The 13,497-nt window shown below is 35.3% G+C and overlaps 1 protein-coding gene across 1 annotated transcript in view; it reads left to right on the plus strand.

The window, feature by feature from the left end:
* The window catches only part of LOC109112082 (ras-related protein Rab-6A-like), a 358,885-nt gene that overhangs the window by 195,706 nt on the left and 149,682 nt on the right, over positions 1-13,497 (plus strand). The window lies entirely within an intron of this gene.

Genomic DNA, 13,497 nt, shown 5'->3' on the forward strand with positions numbered 1-13,497 from the left:
AAATGTAAATACTTTTAACCTGATTTTTTATTTTTTTATTTTTTTTAATTCTCAAGAAGGAATATAAAACCCTCAAATATAAAATCGTTTTAAACTGATTTATGTATCTATTGCAGTAAGGCCTATGTAACTTTCAAGCTTAGACTTGAATTTTGTTTTTTTATTTGTTTATTATTTGTTTGTTAGTATGGCCTTATAAAACCTTAAAATATAAAGAATTTGTTTAACCTTTTTTTTTTAAGCCAACGTTCAAATATTTTGACACTTTTTTTGGGGTTATATTAATTTCTTAGAATTTCCGTTGATTTTAATTCTAGTTCCTGTTTGCTACCTCAGTTCATGCTTTTTTTAAATTCAGTAATTGAACTGAAATTTAACTGGATTTAAATTCTGCATGGATCACACCCACGGCGGCTCTCTCTGACCGTGAAGCGTCCAGCTCGAGCAGGTCCTGCGAACTGTCCTCGCCTGCAGATGATAAGAGTGTCTTCTCACGCTCTCCTGCTCAATGACTCGAGGAAGGTGTCATTTCTCAGATTGTTCCCGGCGGCTCGGCGTCAGTCTGCGGAGGAGAATAGAATGTTTGAAGCAGACTGTTCAATTAGGCGCGTGCTGCTGTGAAATTGCCTCCGAACGATAAGCCTTTATTATATCTGCCACGCGCCCCGAGCCGTGCATCAAACGCACGTGCACACGCAAACAAACACGAGCACGGCCTTTCTATCGAACAATCACACTGATGATGCTCCTGCTGTATTAGTAGCCTACAGTAGTAGAGTCCGATGCGTATTAATGAATCTGTTGTGAAAATTTTTGCAAAACAAGCAGTGAGGATGATTTTGCTGTCCTCTCTCTTGGGTGGACCCAATATTTCCTCTCTTTTTTTTCTTTTTACAAGAGAAAGAAAGAGAAAATATTGGGTCCATCCAATACTGAGATTGCGTAGAGAGGAAGGAGACTTCAACCTCCTTATCAAGGAGCTGCGGGATTATCCCGAGCCAAAGTTTATTTTTATATTCCGTCTCTTTCTATTCCACACTTTGTTTGTCAGTGCTTTGTGCTGCAAGACTAAGTGGATCAATTTGTTAGACGCCATTCTGGATTTTGGCGTTCGCTTGCGGCTCTGAATTGTCAAAACACGTCTCAAAATGCTTGCTATGGATGCGAAAAATGCAGAAAATTGAACCCAATCTGATTTTTTTTTTTTAAAGGACGAAAGTTTTGGGGCGAGTTTATGTAAGTGTCTGTGTTTGTGATGTCACCAACCCAGGAAGTAGCTCATTGTAGTCCCTACCAGCCATTTTTGTAGGCAATAAACTACCATAATTTTAAAAGACAATATCTCCATATGCATTGAATTTTCAATGTCACCTGCAGATATTGTTTATGCTCAAACAGCAACATTACACACTAACTAAAGTTAAAAAAATCACCCACCCCTTTATTTTTTAGTGGATCACAACAAGTCTGGGAATTTATAGTTTTACTCAATTAAAACTTGTTCACGTTTTAGTCATATTGAATAATGGTATAATTATTTTGCTCAAAATTATAATCATGATTACGATCACGATTGCAGAGTTACTTATAGTTAGTAGGAAGTAAATAGTGCATGTAAGAATTCATTCCCTTGATTTGATTCAACTAAAGGGTTGCTACGATTTAGTAAAACAAGTAAACGAATTATTAAATTGTGCACATGATTGTCTTAGAATGAGGGAATTAATTATTATATTGTGCACACAATTTAGTTAAAAAGGGAACAAATTCTTTCTTTTGACCTATTGCATGTCCAGATATTCATACAACAAAATATATAAAATGTCAGCGCTGTGTCTGCAGTGTAAAGAAGAGCGAGTGAAAATAGTTGCCAGGTTGGGATGATAAAATAAAAAGAGTGAATTCATGTGTTTTATGTGCAGTTTATCTGAAATGGCATTTCTGTAGATCCAACAGTAGAGCAACGGCAGGGTCATTCGTTTGATTTCCAGTGAATACATTAAGTTATAGAGAGTATAGCTTGAAAATCAGTAAACATAATATTTTAAATTAATATTATTTTTTTTTTCAGCAAGGATGCATTAAATTGATGATTAAAGTGCCAGGAAAGACATTTATGTTACAAAAGATTTCTATTTCAAATAAAATGCTGTTCTCTTGAATTTCTATTTAAAGAATGAAGAATTTTTTTTTGAGGGGCAAAACAGCATATCAGAATGAATACTGTTTTCAACATTGATAAAAATCAGAAATGTTTCTTGAGCAGTGAATCATCATATTAGAATGATTTCTGAAGATCATGTGACACTGAAGACTGGAGTAATGATGCTGAAAATACAGCTGCACATCACAGAAATAAATTACATTTTTAACAGATATTCACACAGAGAACAGCTGTTTTCAATGTTAATAATATTTCACTATTTTATAGTATTTGTGATCAAATAAATGCAGCTTGCTGAGCAGAAGAGACTCTCAAAAACATGACACTGTGGAAAACTCAGTTCAGAAAAAAAAGCAGCAGCAGTTGTTCAGAACTGAAGATATTAACAGGAAATTAGTGCTTTGTTCAAAAGTAATCAGTCACAGATTTATTTACATATACAGTAAATCTGAAACTCTGGAGGAGGAATTTCCAGATGATAAATATATTCTGGAGAAGCATTTGAGGCTGTTTGTCAGTGAAACGAGTGTTTAGTGTTTTGTGCTGCTTGCTCGGTGTCTTTTTGAACTTATTTAACATTTATTCATATTTCTGATGTGGTTTGCAGTGTTGAGTGGTGTGTGTGTGTGTGTGTGTGTGTGTGTGCATGTGTGTGTGTGTGTGTGTGTGCATGTGTGTGTGTCTGATCTCTTTATCAGTGTGTTGCTGATATCAGCATACTACACCCTCTGCCACTGCAGTCGCTTCATCTGACAATGAAAAATATCCTTCCTTAAGGCTAATGCTGAAACACAGCCTTTGTGTGTGTGTGTGTGTGTGTGTGTGTGTGTGTGTGTGTGTGTGTGTGGCCTCTGAAGTAGATGGCATATAACAGCCGTGTCAGCGTCCCGTTCGATCTCACAGTCTTCTTCTTCTCTGTCATGTTTTACGCAGCATTTGCTGTGCGTTAAAGATTCTCAGAGCTGATTTTTCTTGCATCACTTCACACTACTGTACATATTCAACAACACTCGCTGTGAGACTGTGAATGTTTGACAGCTGCAGCATCTGAAAACACACCAAACCAGCACGAGATTGAACTAGAATAATCAAACATGCTATCGTTCAAAGGTTTGTGGTCAGTAAGATGATTTCATGTTTTTGAACGTCTCTTCTGCTCACCAAGGCTGCATTTATTTGATCAAAAATACAGTAAAAATTTTGAAATATTATTGTAATTCAAAATAATTGTTTTCTATGTGAATATCTGTTTAACTGTAATTTATTTCTGTGATGCGCAGCTGAATTTTCAGCATCATTACTCCAGTCTTCAGTGTCACATGATCTTCAGAAATCATTCTAATATGATTGATCTGCTGCTCAACAAACATTTCTGATTATTATCAATGTTGAAAAACAGTCGTGCCTTTGAAATATTTTGTGGAAATCGTGATGCATTTTATTTTTCAGGATTCACAGATGAATATAAAACATAAAAGAACAGCATTTATTTGAAATAGAAATCTTTTGTAACATTATGAATGTCTTTACTGTTACTTTTGATCAATTTAATGCATCCTTAATTAATAAAAAAAATAATAACATAAAAACAAAAAAAAACCTAACCCAAACCAAACTAATGAACAGAATACAAACACAATTTCCACAAAAATATAATGTTTCATAAGCAACAAATCAGCATATTAGAATGATTTCTGAAGATCATGTGACACTGAAGACTGGAGTAATGATGCTGAAAATACAGCTTCAAAAAAACACAAACAAATTAAACACAAGAGACTTATTTAACAAAAATGTAAAAAAATAAATAAAAATAAAATAAAATAAAAACTACTGTATTTTCGATTAATAATTTCAAATAAAATTTCTTTGAAAAACATAAACTTTTTAAACAATAGTCTATTTACCCAGACATTTTCTGATTCTCATGCAGGAAACCAAACGTGTTCAGATTGTCATGACAACAGCAAAGTTTCACGCAGGGTGCCAGCAGCATATTCTAATAAGCGCCATTGCATTTTAACACAGAATTTGGAGGTGATCTGTACTCTACTGATTGTATAATCAGACAGTAACACGTTTTTGTGATTGTTCAGAGTGAATGTCATCACAGGCCGCCATACTGTATTCATAGTGTGATTTACAGTAGCGCTGATGCTCTGAATCAGAGTGGATTCAGTTCATTTCAAGACACATCGTGTCAAGTCACTGTAAAATTGTGAATGTGAAGTGTGTGTGTTTGAGACGCTCGCTGTGGAAAAGCATCGCTCTGAAATCATCTCTCTCCGCTTGCTTTCTTAAGAGTCGATCTGAGGAGGCGCTTCTGATCAGCGCAGAACAAATCTGAGCCGCTCGAGCAGAACCGTGTTTTGTCTTTCATCACTCACGGAGAGACGCGGAATGAAGGAATCTGTCTTTCGTTTCATGTGAGCGATTCGGTAAAAAGAAAGCCGAGCGTCATGCTGTCCATTTATTCTGATACGACTTTCCATTTCAGAGCTGTGCTGGCGTGAGATTCAGATCCATCTCCCGTCTGACGCTCACAACAAATCGATCAGGTATTGATTTGATCAGTCCTGGTTTAAGAATCTCACAAAGACACCACATGTTCACTGTTTCATCCCGAACACAAATCAACATATATGTGACCCTGGACCACAGAACCAGTCATAAGGGTCATCTAAGAATTTATATATTGCTGTATTTTTTACGAAAAGTTTTTTTAACATTTATTTAAATTAATTTATATATTGCTGTATTTTTTACGAAAAGTTTTTTTTTTTTTTAATTTAGTTTGACTTTAAACTAGCACAGACTTTACAATTTAAATGACATTATTATGAAAGTAAAATATTTTTTATGCTCAAATTTGATTTTGGTATGAAATATGAGATGGCATGAAAGTGGTGTGTGTGTGTGTGTGTGTGTGTGTGTGTGTGTGTGTGTGTGTGTGTGTGTTTCACTTTGTTTGAGCTGCTGTAATAGATCAGAATCATACAGCACTGTGGTCACAGAGGGGTATGTGTGTGTGTGTGTGTGTGTGTGTGTGTGTGTGTGTTTAGTTGTGTGTGTTTGTGTGTGTGTGTGTGTTTACAGTCTCTCTGTGAGTCTGTCGTGTCTCTGCTGTCTCTGTGTCTCATTTTGGAGTCCACACTAGAAACAGGCACCTGTTTCCACCAATAACACACAGAAGATTTTCAGATCAATATATGCACACATATTTACTCAACAATAACAGCAAGAAGACTGCCACACAGTCCAGATCACACAAACACACACACACACACACACACACACAGACACACACTCACACACTTGCACACACACACACACTCACTCACACTCACTCACACAACACACACACACACACACACACACACACACACACAGTCACACTCACTCACACACACACACACACACACACCACACACTCACACACACACACACACACACACACACACACACACACACACACACAGTCACACTCACTCACACACACTCAGACACACACACACACCACACACACACACACACAAACACACACACACACACACACACAGAGAGAGGCTGTGTTCCAAACCCTAGTGAGCTTAACATGTAGGCTGTATTACTTTTTTTTTTCTGTAGTAGAAAGATTCAGATCAGTCATTAATGAAGTTTTTTTTCTGTAGTAGAAAGATTCAGATCAGTCATTAATGAAGATCCAGGTTTAGTTTCAGGAAGCTCCCTTAGAAGACAGCTGCCTATACAGTCACACACTGAGTGAATCTGTCCTGAATGCCCAGATCATGTTTCACCTCGTTATAAAAAGACATTTAAGAAATTATGATTAAGGAGCATTATGATCATTGATTTTATGATATTTTTAAACAAGTAAAGATATTTCTCCTCAAATTCTAATTAGTGTTATTATAAATGATTGTGAATTTAACTTACCATGTTCATACATTGTATACTATTTATGCAGCATGATTTTATTAGTTGCAACTGATCTAAATATTTTTTATTTAATTTTTTGTTTTATTGTTCATATTTATTTTTTATTTTATTTTATTTTATTTAATTTATTTAATTTTAATTATTTATTTATTTATTTATTTATTTATTTATTATTTTTTTATTTTTTATTTTTAATATTTTATTTTTTTAATTTATTATTTTGGGGGGTAAAAGTGAGCTGGTTTTGTGAGATTCACCCAGACAGACGTCAGGTTGCCATCCATTGTTGCCAGATTTATTTTTCAAATCACTACACGTGCACATATTTTCTGATTTCTCCTCATGCGACTGTAAACACACACATTTGTGTCTCATTTGCTCGGGTCTGTCTCATTATTTTCATTTCTCTGTCATTGTGTGTGTGTGTGTGTGTGTGTGTGTGTGTTATTTCTGCTGGGATGGAATTCTGTTCCATCACACATCATTAGGCTTCCAGCAGACAGTGTGTGTGTGTGTGTGTGTGTGTGTGTGTGTGTGTGTGTGTGTGAGGGATGTCACTAGTGCTGTCTGCCGTATAGTAAAGGTGTATAATGAATAAAAGATGGGTCGGTTCTTGACTGACTGACACATGGTAAAACTACTGCAGACTAGTCCTATAGCATGACAGCAGGCGATTTACAGGCCTACCGTCCATCATTAAGTACAGAGGTGTGTGTTCACACACACGCACACACACACATCATGTGATCATGTGACTGTCTTGAATTCTAGAAACTCTGTCTTACATCCTGCAATCCTGAACTGAAGGAGGAAGTGATGCGTGTGAAGCTTCATAAGTTCCTGTGTGCTCCTCAAACACACGTCATGTGATCATGTGATTTTTTTTTTTTACTGGACATGAAAACAATAGTCACAAATCCATTTTACTTCTGTAAGATTTCATGTTTCAACGTCAAACAGGATTTTTAGCTAGATCCGGGTTTGGTTTGTGAGCTGATGAGAAGCTAATTAATTAGTATTTATTTAATATTATTATAATAATGTTATTTAATAATAAAAATAATTAATAATAATATATTAAATAAAAAAAAATATATTGTTATAATAGTTATTAATAAAAATGTTAATAATTGTAAAATAAAAACAATTAAAATAAACAAAACTTACAAAAAATATAAAATATTTTATTCGTTAAGCTGCATTTAGCAATATTACAGAAAATCCATGAAAATGTGAAAGAGGCATTAAAATATTAAAATACTAATCCTAATATGATTTAATATTATAAATATAGTAGTTAATATTAATATAATAAATGCTATTAGTATAATTTAATATATCTATATTAAAGGTGAATTTCTAATATAGAAATTCTATAATTAAAAATTAAAATAAATATTAAATTATATATTCAATAGAAAATGAAATATTCTTTAATTATATAAATAATTTAATATATCTATATAATGTAATAAGTGCTGTCAAACGATTAATCGCATCCAAAATAAAAGTTTTTGTTTGCATAATATACAGTATGTGTGTGTTCTGTGTATATTTATAATGTATATATAAATGAGCCAGGAGGGGTTTTTTTCATAAGCAGTTGATTATATGGTGAAAGTGTCTGGATATGACAGCTGATGCCGAGCTGCATCTCACATGCAGTGATTTATTAGCAGTGTTGGTATTGTTGTGGGCGTTTCTGCTCCTGCTCTCCTATTGGTCATTGCTGCATCTCATTACTGCTCATTTGCATTAAACAAACTTTTCTTGCACTGTGTTCAGCATTTACAAGAATTTGATAAAATGACGGATTCAGGCCTCTTTTTAGCTGTGGATCGCTGTCGGTGTGTTTGTTCACGTTTGTACTTGAAGCAGCATGATCAAAAATACAGTAAAAATTGTGAAATATTATTGTAATTTAAAACAGCTGTTTTCAGTGTGAATATGTGTTAAACTGTAATTTATTTCTGTGATGTGCAGCTGTATTTTCAGCATCATTACTCCAGTCTTCAGTGTCACATGATATTCAGAAATCATTATAATATGATGATTTGCTGCTCAAGAAACATTTCTGATTATTATCAATGTTGAAAACAGTTCAATATTTTTGTGGAAACTGATACATTTTATTTTTCAGGATTCACAGATGAATATAAAGTTCAAAAGAACAGCATTTATTTGAAATAGAAATCTGCTGTAACATTATAAGTGACTTTTGATCAATTTAATGCATCCTTGATGAATAAAAGTGTTAATTTCTTAAAAAAAAAAAAACCTTACCGAACTCAAAGCTTTAAACAGTAGTGTGTGTTTAAGCTCGGAAATAATAAAAACAGTGATTAAAAAAGTCACTATGAGGTACAGTTTAAACACTGTAAAAATGATGCTGGAGATTAGTTAAAAATTTACGTTAGAATAAATAATAATGTGTTGTTTCAACTTAAAGTGTTTGTGCTTGACTATATTTTATAAGATGCCTATTATAGATTTTATATCATAAGTGTAGTTAACTTTAGTTTAGTTAAGCTGGATATTTATCTCAATATCTCTCCATTGTTGTTTGGTTTGTTAGGAGGACAATATTTGTCTGAGATACAACTATTTGAAAATCTGGAATCTGAGGGAGCAAAAAAATCTAAATATTGAGAAAATCATCTTTAAAGTTGTTCAGATGAAGTTCTTAGCAATGCATATTACTAATCAAAAATTAAGTTTTGATATATTTACGGTAGGAAATTTACAAAATATTTTCATGGAACATGATCTTTACTTAATATCCTAATGATTTTTGGCATAAAAGAGAAATGTATAATTGTGACTCATACAATGTATTGTCTATTGCTACAAATATACCTGTGCTACTTATGACTGCTTTTGTGCTGCAGGGACACATATTTGCAGAAAGTGCACTAAAACATCAGTCAGTGAGGTTTTTCAGAGCTTTATCAATGAAAACTTTTTTACGGTGACATTAACAAACTCCATTAGGTGTCGTGAGCAGTGAAAGAGCAACCCCTGATGATGCACTTTCTCCAGGAGAAACACACACACACACACACACACACACACAGCACAGGTGACCCACGTGTTGCTGTAGACCCGGCATCTGATGTCTCATTACATGCAGGAGAACAGCGTCCCGGACGTCCTGCCTCTCCGCTGCACTTCAGACAGACGAACAGACGCAACAGAAGCTTGTTAAAATATTTAGGCTTGAAAATCCTGTCCAGTATCGTCAAACACGCATGAGATGCTCCAGCAGAGGGTGAGACAACAGACAAACAGCCCAGATATACTGAGAAAAGACGAGTCAATCAGTCTGTGAACAGAAGCGTGTAGATTACAACACGGCTAATGTGTAAGTGTGTGTGCTAGTTATGAAATAAGACGTAATATGTAACTCTAATTTGTTAACAGTGTGTGTGTGTGTGTGTGTGACCAAATATCCCCACAAGATAGTACAACCCTAAAAAATTTTTTTTTTTTTTTTAGTAAATGACGTTAATCTTGTTTCCACAAAAATATTGTGCAGTGACTGTTTTCAACATTGATAATAATCAGAAATGTTTCTTGAGCAGCAAATCATCATATTAGAATGATTTCTGAAGATCATGTGACACTGAAGACTGGAGTAATGATGCTGAAAATTCAGCTTTGCATCACAGAAATAAATTACAGTTAAACAGATATTCACATAGAAAACAGATGTTTTAAATTGTAATAATATTTAATCATTTTTGATGCATTTTTGATCAAATAAATGCAGCCTTGGTTAGCAGAAGACTTCTCTGGAAACGTTAAAGAATATGAAGATGCCAAAAATAGCTCACATTGAGATTAAATTAAATGACCATTGTGACTCTTTATTTTCTAAGGAACTAACCCAAATCTAACATATTTCATTATTAACTGTAAATTGATTCCTAATAATAAAATTGATGCCTCAGGTCAGGTTTGATACCAAAACAGCAGTTTAAATATAAAAATATATGGCAAATAATCAATGGATTTTAATTTTGTGCTGAACTATTGTACATGCTGACCGTTAGTTCTCATTCTAGCTGAAATAATTTACATTTAACATTTCTTATTTGTGTTTCTTTCTCTTCTCTAGGCTTTACACTGTGCAATATAAGATGTCAAATGAGCAGTATATACAAAATGCAAGCAATTGTAACATGTTTTCAGGATAATCACACACGTGGGTTTTCTGTCTTCCCTCTACAACACGCAGTCGTGTGTAATTAACGAGTCTCTCCACAGTTTCACATTTTAATTGCTCCTGCCAGCTGATGTCTCCAGCTCCTCTTAGGGTGTGAAAATCATTAAAAAAAATACATATATATATATATTCGGTGCAGTTTGTGCTTTCTGCCTGCTTTTTGTCCTCTGGTGTGGACAGTGGTTAGTTGTTTAGTTGTTAATCAGAGACTTTGTGAAGTTCACGGCGGAAGAGGCCCGGCGGCCGTTCATTACCACATCCGTACTTCTGCGAATGAGTGGAGAATAATGAACTGTAATGTCCCGTGTCGCTCATCAGTGGCTCGTCTCCTCACGCCGGACCGGTGACCCTGGTTTTCTCTGTGAATAATGAGCGCCGGTCGGCGGAGCTCGGTGGGGTTGTTCTCACTAATCATGCAGGTGTGAGAGTCGAGGACGGCCTGCCTGCTTGAGCTCTGTTGGGTCTGTCCCTACCAGTATTGAGATTAACACATTACAAGTACGTAATCAGATTACTTTTTTAAGTAACTAGTAAAATAATCCATTGCCTTTTAATTTAGAGGGAAATATCAGTGTCACTTTTTCAAATAAGTAACAGCAGTTACTTTGTTTCCATGTATTGAGTGACAGCTCTCGTGTTGCTATTGTTACAGAAATCAGGAGTAAGTGCAGAGTGTTGTGTGTGAACATGATCTTACTGTAGTTCTAGACTAAATATCAACACGTGTTTACTCAAAAACACATTCAGTGTTCCTCAAAATCAATAAAAACAGTCAAATGCAAACTCCGAATATAAACCCCCTGTTCACACCAAGAATGGTAACTTTAAAGATAACTATAAAGACGATATTGTCAGTAAGCGCACGCGCGTCCGCCGCTTTAAATTCTTGAGCTCGTTATAGCAGGACTGATTCTGATTGGGTGTCAACGATATCGTTTCTCATCTCTGTCCTCCTCCACGTCCTCCTTCATCAACTCTTACAGCTGATGACTTTGCAATATTCTTCATTACTAAAACAAGAAACATCAGTGACCAATTCTACTCACCACAATCTGATGATAACTTCAAAACGACAAATACACACTCTCTCTCTCCTCCTTCTCTCCACTCTCAGAGACGGACTTTTCCAAACTTATCCTTTCCAATCATCCTACTACCTCACCAACATATACAATCCCCACTCACCTCCTTCAGGCCATTTCTTCTTCAGTCATACCTTCGTTTACTCAAGTTATCAACACCTCTCTCCACACTGGTACATTTCCCACAGCATTCATGCAGGCTCGGGTAACCCCACTGCTTAAGGAAACCCTCTCTAAATCCAGCACTTTTAGAAAACTACAGACCGGTATCCCTTCTTCCGTTCATTGTAAAGACACTTAAGTGAGTTGTGTTCAACCAACTCTCTATGTTTCTTGTAAAGAACAACCTCCTGGACACTCAACTGAGACTGCCCTGCTCTCGGTTACTGAAGCCCTGCGACTGGCAAGAACAGCTCCCAAATCCTCAGTACTCATCTTGCTGGATCTGTCTGCTGCTTTTGACACCGTTAATCACCAGATTCTCCTGTCCACCCTCAGAAAGATGGGCATCTCTGGAACCGCACTCCTGTGGTTTAAGTCCTACCTCTCAGATAGATCCTTCAGGGTATCTTGGAGGGGTGAGGTTTCTAAGTCACAACTTCTTGCTACTGGGGTTCCTCAAGGCTCAGTACTTGGACCACTTCTCTTCTCCATCTACATGACGTCATAAGGATCTGTCATTCAGAAGCATGGCTTTTCTTATCACTGCTATGCTGATGACACTCAACTCTACTTCTCATTCCAACCAGATGATCCAACAGTAGCTGTTCGCATTGCCATCCCAAAGAGGCACAAAATCACTCTCACAGACCTTTTCCTGGACTGGTTCCCAGCTGCTGGAATGACCTCCCTATCTCAATTCGATTTGGGCCATACTGCAGTATATTTGCTTTATTTGAGTAATGCCATTAAATACAGTAGCATCAGTAGATTTGGATATTATTTTGATTCTTCTTTTGTCCTTTTTTTAAATTGACTAATGCAATAAATTTAGATCTGTTTCTCACTTGCATCACTTAAGTCTGGATGCTGTTATGATTCTTTTTTTGGAGCAATAGTCTGACTTTGAATGGGAAAGATGTCATGATGGCTAGTAAGGAGCTGTGAGTTCTTGCAGATTCTGGCCGTCGGTGAGCAGAAGTGTGAGAAGATTTCTGGAGGTTAAAAACGACTAGTATTTTGGCTGTACGGCAGACACAGGAGGTCCAGTGGTAGATGGCAGATTTAATTTGACACGAATGAAAGCGAGGCGGTGAGGGAAAGAAAGTCTGTTTCATGTGCCATATGGTTTTGAGGTGACATTTCATTTTCACAATCAGCGTTTTCCAGATTTTTCAACCATATCTGTCTATATTTTTAAAGTAATAGCAGACGCTATTTTTAAGGCGTTTTTAACTTTAATGTGCAAAACTTTCACTTATTCTACAGTAGCTGTACAAAAACAGCTCGTTATGCTGTTTAATACTGCAAACTGGTGTTTGCTTTGTGTGGTTATTCTGGTGCAGCTTCACAAAATCAACAAGATGCATGGAAAGAAACAACAGAGGTGTTTTTAAAGCAATCCCAGCAGCACGTGTGGAGTGAAGAGGCCAAAATAATCAAAGAAGAATAATGATTTTCAATTCACCAACAAGTTACAACAGATTGGCCTTCATCGGGGTTAATTCGTGTTTATTTATTTTACTGTTTACTTTATAAAATAATACACACTGTTTTAGTGCAAATGTTTGTACTGTTTACTGCACTATTTTACTAGTTATAAATATATTTTGATTTTTTAATAACCAGAACAATGTGTGTGTGTGTGTATGTGTAATTTCACTTGGAATTAATAATATAATTTTATACTTTATTTTTATACTTTTTATAACATTAATTTGTATAATCTTAAACACACTGGTTTGTGGTGCAAATTTACTGCTTTACTTTACAAATTTACTATTTCCATAAAACTACTAATAAAACAAAAAACTATAACATTAATACTATTATTAATATTTTTATATATTTTTTATATTATTTGTTTATTAATTATACACAGTTTTTAGTCCAAAGTTTTACAGTTTACAGCACTTTATTTTTTCTTG

This window comes from Cyprinus carpio, chromosome A6 (genome assembly GCF_018340385.1).
Source record: "Cyprinus carpio isolate SPL01 chromosome A6, ASM1834038v1, whole genome shotgun sequence".
Lineage (NCBI taxonomy): Eukaryota > Metazoa > Chordata > Actinopteri > Cypriniformes > Cyprinidae > Cyprinus > Cyprinus carpio.